The 12,643-nt window shown below is 38.7% G+C and overlaps 1 non-coding gene across 1 annotated transcript; it reads left to right on the forward strand.

Annotated features, from left to right (window-relative positions):
- The first annotated feature begins 12,334 nt into the window (after positions 1-12,334).
- Positions 12,335-12,440, forward strand: LOC122096710. The gene has a single exon (XR_006145375.1). It is a non-coding gene; the product is annotated as a U6 spliceosomal RNA (small nuclear RNA).
- The last annotated feature ends 203 nt before the right edge of the window (positions 12,441-12,643 follow it).

A 12,643-nucleotide genomic window follows, 5' to 3' on the forward strand; every position in this document is an offset into this window, starting at 1 on the left:
CTACCAACAGTAGAAGAAATTTGAACTGTGTCCTCCAGGCTGCATAACCTAGGTGGTATACACATCAGCACAGGCCTAACGAGCGCGCTCCAGGCTGGGGCTGGAACCAGGCCTGGGGATCCGGCACCTGTACAACACAACCAACTCCTCCCAACTGAAGTAAAAAGCTGAGCATACGCCTCAACAGAGGGGAGAAAACCAGGAAACAACACTCCCCAGGAAGCACGCCTGTGACAACAAAAGACCTGGAGGTTCAGGACAAGAGAAGCCCAAACCCCACCAAAACTCCACCCATATACCCTAGGCTGGGAATTGGGCAACACAGGCTGCCAGCACCTGATAGTAAGCAGGAGCTCAGGCTGATAAGGCGGCTCAGCAATAGAGTGATAGTCTTGGATGTATGAGGCCCTGGATCTGATTCCTCAGCATCACAAAAGCAAAAAGGGTCAGAAGTGGTGCTGTGGCTCAAATGGTAGGGTGCCAGGCTTGAGCTGAAGAGCTGAGGTACAGCACCCAACCTAGAGTTCAAGCCCACAACCAGCCCAAAACAAACAAACAAAAACACATCAGGAGCCCATAGCAGACTCCAGTATTTGGGAGAGTGCATCCAGAGCATCTGATCTTCCCAAGAGCACACGTAGGAGCAAACACAAGCAGTCTAGGCTGCTCAACCCTTCCAAAGGCAGGAATTGCCAGCAACCTACAGCAGAGAGCTGAGAATCCTAAGTAAGTCAGAATAGCAGCTGGAAATAGGCTCCCAACAGAACCCAGATCAGGCACAGACTCTCTCTACCAATACAGAATCAGTAACCAAGAAAAGACAGACACACCAAAACAAAATTGAAGAGCAGTCTCCTGAACCCCCATGCAAAAATCACAGAAAAAAATCACAAGGTTTACCACCACCCAGGAGAGCAAGCTCACCTCAAAAGCCAGCAGCCACGCAGGGGAGAGCCCCAGCCACGCAGGGGAGAGCCCCAGTGTGAGCAAAGCAGGAATGGAAGACAAAAGCTACATCCAAGGGTTGCTGGAGGCAATGACTCAAGAAATAAAGCGAGAAATGGATCAGAAATTGAAAGAGCACAAGGATGAACTATCAAAAGAGATACAGGATATCAAACAAAAGTTGGATGCAAAAATAGAAGCTGCACAAACCTCAGTAAGAAATGAGATAAATGCCAAATTAGAGGTAATGCATACTGATCTCACCTCATTGAGAGGTGAGATCAGTACTCTGAGAACCAACATTGAATCCATAAAGGGATCCATTTCCTCCATGCAAACCACAATACAAGCCACGGTCAACAGAGTGAATGAAATGGAAGGTAGAGTGTCAGATACAGAAGACAGAATACACCAACTGGACCAAAAAGTGACAGATATGGAAAAATCACTCAAATTAAACCAAAGGGAAATTCAAGAGCAAGCAGATAATGCCAAGAAATTTAACCTTCGCATAATCGGAGTGGACGAAGGGGAGGAATTCCAGAGCAAGGGAATGCAACACCTATTTAACAAGATAATAAATGAAAATTTTCCCCACCTCAAAAACGACCATCTTAACTACATTACAGAAGCTTATAGAACCCCCAACAAGCAAGATCCCAGGAGAAACACTTCTAGACACATTATAGTAAAAATGACAGATCTGAATAATAAGGAAACAATCCTGCATGCAGCAAAAATGAAGAAGGAGCTATACTACAACGGGAAAAAAATTAGAATCACTGCAGATCTCTCCACACAAACAATGAATGCAAGAAAAGCCTGGGAAAGCACCATAGGAGCCCTGAGAGCCAATAAATGCCAACCCAGACTGATATGCCCGGCAAAGCCAGCATTCACATTCGATGGAGAACTGAAAACTTTTAATAGCAAAGAAAAACTAAATGAATACATAAACATTAAGCCAGCATTACAAAGAATTCTAAGAGGGGGGACACAACCTGAAGAAAGCAACCAGGAACTGGGACCTGCCCCAAACAGGCATTACTCAAAGTGTAACTGAGCAAGCACAGGAGGAAAAGAAAGAAGAAAAACTTAGGAAAACGGAATGGCAGGGACAACAATGCATCTCTCTATATTTTCTCTTAATATAAATGGGCTGAATTCGTCAATTAAAAGAAAACGAACTGAGGACTGGATCAGAAAAGAAGACCCATCCATCTGTTGCCTTCAGGAGACCCACCTCTCAGCCCAACATACAAACAAACTCAGAGTGAAGGGGTGGAAAAGGATCTACCAATCAAATGCCCCCAGTAAGGAAGCAGGTGTAGTTATCCTGATATCTGACAAAATAAACTTTTCATTAAAATCAGTACAGAAATACAAAGACGGACACTACATATTAATAAAGGGAACAATCCAAGAGGAGGATATAACCATCATCAACTTATATGCCCCAAATATTGGTGCACCCAGATATGTCTAACAAATGCTCTCAAACTTACAGAATAAAATAGATCCCAATACGATAATACTAAGAGACTTTAACACGCCAATCTCTGCTCTCAAACTTACAGAATAAAATAGATCCCAATACGATAATACTAGGAGACTTTAACACACCACTCTCACCAAAGGACAGGTCTACCAACCAGAGGATTGGCAAAGAAGCTACCGAATTAAGTGAGGCCATACTTCAAGCAGAATTAACTGACATCTACCGAGTATTTCACCCTAAAACAACACAGTACACATTCTTCTCAGTAGCTCATGGAACTTTCTCCAAAATAGACCATATCATAGTTCATGCAAGGTACTTAAGCAAATACAAAGGGATCGACATAATCCCCTGTATCCTATCTGACCACAGTGGAATCAAGCTAGCTCTCAATAACAAAGCATACGGCAGAAATTTTTCTAATACATGGAAATTGAACAGCACACTCCTTAACAATGCCTGGGTAACAGAAGAGATCAGAGAAGAAATAAAGCATTTCCTACAACTCAATGAAAATGAAAACACCTCACAAAGAAACTTGTGGGACACAGCAAAAGCAGTCCTGAGGGGCAAATTTATTGCCCTCAGTGCCCACATCAAGAGAATGGAGACAGACCAAGTAAATAATCTCATGTTGCAACTAAAACAGCTAGAAAAACAAGAAAAAATTGGACCTAAAGCTACTAGACGAAGCCAGATAACCAAATTAAGAGCAGAGATTAACCAATTAGAAAATCAGAAAACCATAACCAAAATAAACCAAGTAAAAAGCTGGTTCTTTGAAAAAATAAACAAAATTGATGGCCCGTTGGCAAGATTAATTAAAAAAAGAAGAGAGGAAACCCATATTAATAGGATTAGGGATGCCACTGGAAACATCACAACATGTACCCAAGATATCCAAACAATTCTAACAGACTACTTTCAAAAGCTATACTCTCTAAAGGAAGAAAATCTGGCAAAAATGGATGCATTTTTAGAGAAATACAAGTTACCCAAACTGAGCAAAGAAGAAGTCAACCAATTAAATAAGCCAATATCCTATAATGAGATACAGGAAGCTATCAAAAGTCTTCCAACAAAAAAAAGCCCAGGACCAGATGGATTCACAGCAGAATTCTATAAGACCTTTAAACAAGAACTAATACCCATACTCCTCAAGCTCTTCAGAGAAACAGAGAAGGAGGGAGCTATGCCAAACTCATTCTACGAAGCCAATATCACACTCATCCCCAAACCTGGCAAAGACCCAACCAAAAAGGAGAATTACAGGCCAATTTCTTTGATGAACACAGATGCAAAGATCCTTAACAAGATTCTAGCTAACAGAATCCAGAAACACATAAAAAAAAATAATACACTATGATCAGGTAGGCTTCATCCCAGAGACACAGGGATGGTTTAACATACGTAAGTCAATAAATCTAATCCAACATATCAACAGAACCAAGGTCAAGAATTACATGATTATCGCCACAGATGCAGGAAAGGCCTTTGATAAAATTCAACATTCATTCATGCTAAAAGCTCTGGAGAAAATAGGAATTGAAGGAACATTTCTAAAAACAATAAAAGCCATTTATGACAGACCAATAGCCAATATTATACTTAATGGGGAAAAGCTACAACCAATCCTCCTAAAATCAGGAGCAAGGCAAGGATGCCCACAGTCTCCACTCCTCTTCAACATAGTCCTAGAACCCTTAGCCAGGGCAATAAGGCAAGAAAAAGACATTAAAGGGATCCGCATAGGGAAAGAAGAAGTTAAACTATCCCTTTTTGCAGATGACATGATACTATACCTGCACGATCCCAAAAACTCCATCCCCAAACTTTTAGAAATCATAAGTCACTTCGGCAAAATAGCAGGAAACAAAATAAACCCACAAAAATGAGTTGCCTTCCTATACACTGATAATGTACAGGAAGAGAAGGAAGTAAAGGGAGCAACCCCATTCACAATAACCTCCCAAAAAATAAAATATTTAGGAATTAACCTAACCAAAGATGTAAAAGAACTATTTAATGAGAAGTATAAAAAGTTAAAGAAAGAAATTGCAGAAGACACTAGGAAATGGAAAGACCTCCTATGCTCCTGGATAGGTCCACTTAATATAGTAAAGATGGTAATACTTCCAAAACTAATATACAAATTCAATGCAATTCCTATTAAAATCCCAATGATGTACATCACTGAAATACAGAAAACAGTCCAAAAATTTATATGGAACAACAAAAGACCTAGAATAGCCAAAACAATTCTAGGGGATAAAGACAATATGGGAAGGCTATCCATGCCGAACTTCAAACTCTACTACAGAGCTATAATAACAAAGACAGCATGGTACTGGCACAAAAACAGACCCGAAGACCAATGGAACAGAATAGAAGATCCAGAAATAAATCCACAGGCCTACAGCCAGCTGATATTCGACAAAGGAGCCAAAGACATACAATGGAAGAAACACAGCCTCTTCAACCGCTGGTGCTGGGAAAACTGAGCAGCCACATGCAGAAAAGTGAAAGTGGACCCCAGCCTATCACCATGCACCAACATCAACTCAAAATGGATTAAAGACCTTAACATTAAACCTAAATCTCTGAAATTACTGCATTACAGAGTAGGAGAGACACGAACTAATAGGCACAAGAAGGAACTTCCTGAACAGAGTCCTAGGGTCACAACAAGTTGGAGAGAGACTCGACAAATGGGACTACCTTAAAATAAAAAGCTTCTGCACAGCTAAATCTACCGCAACTAAGCTAGAAAGACAACCAACTAATTGGGAAAAAATATTTACCAGCAATATATCAGACAAGGAGTTAACATCCTGTATATACAGGGAACTCAAGAAACTAATCCCTCCCAAACCTAACAAACCAATTACTAAATGGGCAAGGGAACTAAAGAGGGACTTCTCAAATGAAGAAATAAAAATGGTAAAGAAACACATGAGGAAATGTTCATCATCCCTGGTGGTGAAGGAAATGCAAATAAAGACAACCCTGAGATACCACCTTACCCCAGTCAGAATGTCCCACATCCACAAATCAGCCAACGACAAATGCTGGAGGGGATGTGGAGAAAGAGGAACCCTATTACACTGCTGGTGGGAATGTACACTTATACAACCACTTTGGAAAGCAGTCTGGAGAGTCCTTAGAAAGCTAAAGATTGACCTTCCTTACGACCCAGTCATACCACTTCTAGGCATCTACCCTGAACAAAAGGAACCAATATACAAGGACACGTGCACCTCCATGTTTATTGCAGCACTGTTCGCAATAGCTAGGATAAGGAAACAACCTAGATGCCCCACCACAGATGAATGGATCCAAAAATTGTGGTATCTATACACAATGGAATATTATGCAGCCATTAGAAATGACAAAATAATGGCATTTGCAGGGAAATGGATGGAGCTAGAAGGAATCATGTTGAGCGAGGTAAGCCAAGAACGAAGAGACAAACGGTACATGGTCTCCCTGATAAGTGGATGCTAAATCCAAAATGTTAGGTGATACGATAAAACTAACAGGACTTAAGAAACAAAGAACTCCCGCTCATCTGGTTGAACCACTACTAAATATCCCCATGCTGCTGATCACAAATATGGTACTTAACATGTGAACACTGTTATATATTACAGACTGTGATAGACAATTTGCTCCAGGAAAGTTAGAATGAACTTGTGACTTTGAAATTATGTAATCACTTAGTCACAATCAAAAAAAAAATAACCTTGTGGGGATGGGGATGGGGATGGTAGGGGGAAAACAATGGAGGGGGTAACAATGTTGAAGAGGAAGTGTACTCATTACCTCACTCATGTAACTGTAACCCTCTGTATAGTATCTTTACAATAAAAAAAAATCATGAGATTCGGAGGAAGATGGCAGAGGAGAAGCTGAAGGCTAAACAAACTCTCCTATAGAAAGCATTTTAGTATTCCAGTGAACAGTCTTAGGCTACAGAGTCACACCAAGTGTGTCATCTCAATGCAGAGAGTTTGGACAGAGAGGGAAAATCCAAGCAAGGAAACAGATCTGAACACATGCAGCTAGCCATGGCTGAAGTGGCAGAGTTGGAAGCAGAGACACTCTTAGCAGCCATAACTATGGAGAGAATCTGGGACAAAGGCTCCAGATGTGGCGGACAAGTGGATTCTACCCAACACAATCAAGAACTGACAAGGAGCAGATATATTCATCCTGCAGATCACAGACCAGAAACTGTCCCGGAACAAGATTCTGGCATGAGTAGAAACCTGATCTCCTCATTTCTTCTCAGGGAGCAGAGGAGGGAAGGCTGCGTGTCACCTACCACTGGAGATCTCCATCTTTGATACTAACAAAGGCCCAGTTGAGCAACTAGCTCCAACTCAGGCCTTGGAAGCAAACAAACGTGTCATTTAGCAGGTCACAGGAATCTGCCTTGACCTGCCAGGCTCAGCTCTACCCAGGGGAAAGTCAACCAGCCCAGACAGAGAAAAATCTGCCCCCTGAGGAGTGACTTTCACCACTGGGTAAACAGAGCCAGAGGCTGCCCCTCCCTACAGCAGCCTAGACAAACAAGTGAAACTCAGTAAACATAAACCCTGAGATTTGCTCCAAGCTGGGCTCTCTGAGAGTCTCAGGAGCTAGCCCAGCAAGGAAAAGCTACTGATTGCTGAAAGGCCTCAACTCTACCCATAACCTAATCTCATCACAGCATCTTCAAACTAGAGGAAACTCCCTTCTCCCTCTTTTGGGATACTGAAAGCAAATCTACCTCCCACTGAACTAGCCTGGGAGAAGGATAACAAAACAATGGGTTAGGCAAAGCATTTTTCTGCCTGCTCAAACACTGACTTCAGAAAACAATCAAGCCACAGGAAAACCAGACACCACAAGCAGCCCAGAGACTCCACCAAGAGACTGGTTATGGACACGGAAGATACACAATCATCCCATTGCCCCCATCCCCCCCCCCCAAAAAAAAAATCAAAGAACTCTTTTTTTAAATTTAATTTAATTTTTTATTGTGAGAATACAGTACAGAGGAGTTAAAATTACATGGGCAAGATAATGAGTATATTTCTTATCAAGCATTGTTGCTTCCTTGTTGTTTCCCCTTCCCATCCCATCCCATACCTCCCCCTCCCCCCAACCGATCCTCCCCCACCCCCCACCAAAGTTGTTAAGTTCGTTTTTCGACATAATGATTTGTACATCTCATTGTTGCAATCAAAGAACTCTTATTTGAACCTTTTAAAAAAATTAATTTTTAAAATTGTTCTCTATTAATCTTATTTTCCTCCCATAATTTTTATTTTAGGTGTATAGGTGTGTGTGTTTGTGCTTTTTTAAATCTCTTCTGAACTTTTGGCCCTTTTTAAGTATTCTTTTCATTTTTTTCTGTTTCTTTCTTTTTTTGTGTGACTAAATTGCTGTTCGGTTCATTCCCAGATATATACCTGTCTTTGATTATTAGACCTTATACCCCATTGTGTACACATTTAATCCAGAAAATTATTACTCAATTCACAACCTCTTAGGCTTAAATTCTTTGACAGCAGTATTATCTCTTTATATGTATATGATTTTCAAGTAACTAATTTTAAGAATTTTTATTTTTTAGTTTTCATTTCTCCTTTCAATCCATCCCTTCTTCTCATCTTATCCTTTTCCTCTCTCAATATCATTTGTTTAAACTTAAATAATTTTTAAGTGTTTCACTACTTAAATTTAAATTTTGGTTTTTCCATTTTTTCTTGTTCGTTTTTTTGTAATCTCTCTCCGATCATTCTATCCAAACCATTTCCCTCTCTAAGATTAGGACTTGGTTAAATACCACGTTTTCGCGATCCATCCATCTACTGAGGGGCATCTGGGTTGATGCCTATCTTAGCTATGTTAAATAATGCTGCAATAAATATAGTTGTGCTGGTAGGGTCAGTAGGGTCTTGTTTGTGATCATTTGGGTAAATGCCCAAAAGGTAGATTGCTGGGTCATAGGGAAGTTCTAGGTGGAATCTTTGAGGAACTTCCATACTACTCCAAAGTAGTTGAATAAGTTATACTCCCACCAACAATGCAGTAAGGTTCCCTTCTGGCCACATCCCCTGAAGGATCTGTTGGTATTAGAGTTCTTGATTATAGCCATTCTAAATGGCTTGAGGTGGTATCTCAATGTTGTTTTGATTTGCTTTTCTATTATGTCTTGGGAGGTTGAGCATTTCTTCATGTGTCTATTGGCCTTCCTTCTTTTCTTTTCAAAGAAGTTTGTCTTGAAGTCTTTAGTCCACTTATTTATTGGGCAGTTGTTTCTTTTAGGATTTGTTGTTGGGGGATTTAATATTTTGAATTCCACATATATTTGAGATATGAGACCCTTCTCTATTGTATGGCTAGCAAAGATCTTCTCCCATCAATGGGCTTTCTATTGATCTGGCTAGCTATGTCCTTTGCAAAGCAGAAGCTCTGCAATTTAATACAATCCCATTTGTCCAAACTTTCTTTGATTTCTTGTGCTTCTGGGTCTCTATTAAGAAAATTTCAGCCTCTGCACAGGAGACCTTGGGTATGTCCTACTCCAATCTGTAATGTTTTCAGTGTGTCTGCTTTGACTCCGAGGTCTTTGATACAGGATGATATATAAGGATATAGTTTTAGTTTTCTATGAGTGATTAACCAATTTTTACTGAAGAAGCTCAGTACTGTACAGAGAGGTTACAGTTACATAAGTAAGGTAATGAGTACATATCTTATTGAGCATTGTTGCCACCTCCTTTGTTTTTCCCCTACTATTCCTTACCTTCAACCATCCCCAACAACTCCCTCTAATAGTATCTTGCAAATCTCATTGTTACAATGGGTCAACCTGTATCTTTTCCTTGCATGTTAAATGAAGAAATGCTGGCTTGTTTCATGCTGATTCTACTTGTGTAGACACACTTAAAAACACTTTCAAAGTCCAAAAGCATATAAATGAAATGCACTCCATTTTTGTCAGTTGGTATAATTGTGTTCTACACATTTATTGACAGGTTACAAATTATTCTCAAATTTTAATACATAAAAAACTTTCTTTTTTTCTCATTTTCGTTGGCAGGACATCGGCACGACCTCAGTCAGAATTGCTCACTTTAAACTTTTCATATGGGTTGGTTAAATTTTGACCTGCACTCCGGTCTTCTGGGGAGTCACTCATCTGCTTAGGAATTGATGCTCACTGTTGGAAAAGAGCCCAAGGAAGGATGCCATTTAAAGCCTTATAACTTTATTCTTAACAAGGATATTGTCCTGCTACTTTGGCTGTTGAGAGTGTCTACAAGAGCAAGCATTCCATGGGGAGCAGGGAGACACCATATGACCTATACGTATTGAGATTTCCGAGTTACTTGCTATCACTTGTCCTGCATTTTTCAAGTCCAATCTCTCTAAACGTACCAGTTGGAAGAGATAAGAGGAGTGGTAAAAGAACTCTTAGAGACGAATACATCTTCAACACATTTGTTTCCAAGCATTCTGTCTAAGGCATATTCAACAACTAGTGAAACCTGTGTTGGCTATATCTATGTGTCTTTTTCCATTTGTGCATGTGTACATGTGTGTACATATGTGTGCATTTGTGTGTATAGTAACATTCATGTGTACATATATGGGCCAATATTCATATATATGCATATATAAATAAAAATACATACATATATATATATATGTGTATATATATATATATACATATATATATATATATATCAGGTGTTCAGTGATTTAATCTAGAGTTCCCAGCACATTGTCCTTATCAAAAAGTGTACATGATAAACTGCTCTAAGCATCTGTGTTATATGAGGGGTATCCTTTGTACACACTTCCCCCATTAACTTGTTTTTCATCACTGTGAACAGCTTCAGCCTACTTTCCCATAGGATAGCTTTGTTTTTGTTACTTACCGATAATAATAGAAAAAGGTTGTTTGTAAATGAAAAAGAACTTTTAGGTCCCAGGCTAAAAGTATATTATCAGTCCCAATGATTCGTATGAGATAAAATTTATAATAGTACTAAAAGTGAAAAGGAATTCCTAGATCTGTTGTTTTGCCATTTAGAATGGCAAAGAATAATTTCACGTCACTGTTATAACTCTTAAAGAATGCAAGGGTAACTGATGGTCCCTATCATGTTCCCACAAAACCAGTGGATCCTGAAGGATAATAGTAGACCAGCAGAAATTCTAAGTAGCAGACATGGAGCATGAAAGAGAAAGAGCAGAAATGAAGAGAGTGAAAGAGAGAGAAAAATATCATAATATTAAAGTGCATAACAGATAAACAAGAGGTGTATGAGGATATTCATACTGCTATTTTGAGACTCTACATGTACATTTGAAGGTATTTGATGTGTGATAACGCATCAATATAAAATATGAAGTGATTTTGATAATAAATAAAAATGGCTCAGAAGAAATTATAAATGCAAAAACAGTCTTCACAGAAGCAAACTCTCAGAAATATTTCTTGACTTTGAAAAGCATAAATTGGCTGTAGTTAGTATAAATTTAGAAGTATGACAATTCACAAAAATATAAAAATGTGTTCACATATTTCATTATATAACCCAAAGCAGAAAGCAAATATTGTTCAGATGATTTTTTAAATCACAGTTTCTCAGGAGCTGGGAAGGTGGCTCAGTGGTAGAGTGCTTGCCTTGCATGCATGAGGTCCTGGATTTCATTCCTCAGCACGACATAAGCAGAAAAAGATGAAAGTGCTGCTGTGGATCAAGTGATAGCGCTAGCCTTGAGCTGAAGAGCTGAGGGACACTACCCAAGACCCAGGGTTCAAGCCCCACAACCAACAAAACCAAAGCAAAAAACAAAACAAAACAAAACACAGTTTCTCAATTTTGTGGCCTCAACACTGTAATACCACTACTTCAGCCTAGGGTTAAGATTTTAGGTGTGGACATTTATCAACACTCCTGATTCAGACTCTACTTGATATAATTTTTAATCAATATTTTGTTTTTAGTTTTGCTATTTGTAAATTCACATGCACCTATGAAAAATGGAGTGGCCATCCCAATAATATTCTCAAAGTACCTCTTAATCACGACTCACAAAAAGTTGTATTATATTATGACAAGGAAAAAATGCTATAAATAAAGAAAACAATAATTATATATTAATGATTACTAAAATAAAAAACAAAACAATTACCAGGGTTTTCAGTATTTGAAAAGTACATAGTAGATTTTACTATTTTCTCATATTCCTGTACATTTAAAACTGGATAAAGCTATGAGTAGCCTTTAAATTTACCCACTAAGATTACTCTTTTTAGATAATCTCATCATGTGTATGTGGCTTTTATCATTATTTGTTCATCACTAACATATAACTTAAGAGAGCCCTAAAGATTTATCAGAAACTGTGTACTTAAATTCTTAACTCTTCACTCTGCTTCTTTACACAGTCTTTGCAACTTTTCATTAGCAAAGTTTCTATAAACTCTGAAATGTACATACTTAGTAGTACATGCTACCGGAAATATTATATACTTTATCGAAAAAATTTATGACCTACCAGTCTTAATTTTGCATATATAAGCAAATCCCAAAATGAAACATATTTAAATCATTAAAACTTTTAACAAACCTTAACATTTGCTGCAATGATCATTATGACAGGTGCCTTGTGTAGAATAATTGAATTCCTCCTCCTACACATCTCATGAACAACAAATATCTGGAATTATTTTGTATTTGTCATGTCAATATTGACTTTATTCTTAAATGTGTGCTTATGTAAGAAATACATGGTTGCAAAATTTCACAATTTTTTGAACTTACTTTTTGTTGAATTGTCTAGTTTAAGACAATCAATTACAATTTATATATAAAAAAATGTTCTGTGCTCAATTTGTCTGCACATACACTAAAATTGGAACATACAGAGAAGATTAGCATGGTCCCTGCACAAGGATGACACGCAAATTAATGAATCATTCCATATTTTTACACCAACAGATGCTGGATGGGATGTGGCCAGAAGGGAAGCCTACCGCACTCTTGGTGGGAGTGTAAACTTGTTCATACATTTTGGAAAGCGGTTTGGAGCTTCCTCAAAAGACTCCACATAGAGCTCCCCTATTACACAGCAATCCCACTTTCGGGAATTCACCCAAATGATCACAAATAAGTCCATACTAAAACTACCACC

This window comes from Dipodomys spectabilis, unplaced genomic scaffold (assembly GCF_019054845.1).
Source record: "Dipodomys spectabilis isolate Male_0828 unplaced genomic scaffold, ASM1905484v1 ptg000386l, whole genome shotgun sequence".
In the NCBI taxonomy this organism is placed as follows: Eukaryota; Metazoa; Chordata; class Mammalia; order Rodentia; family Heteromyidae; genus Dipodomys; species Dipodomys spectabilis.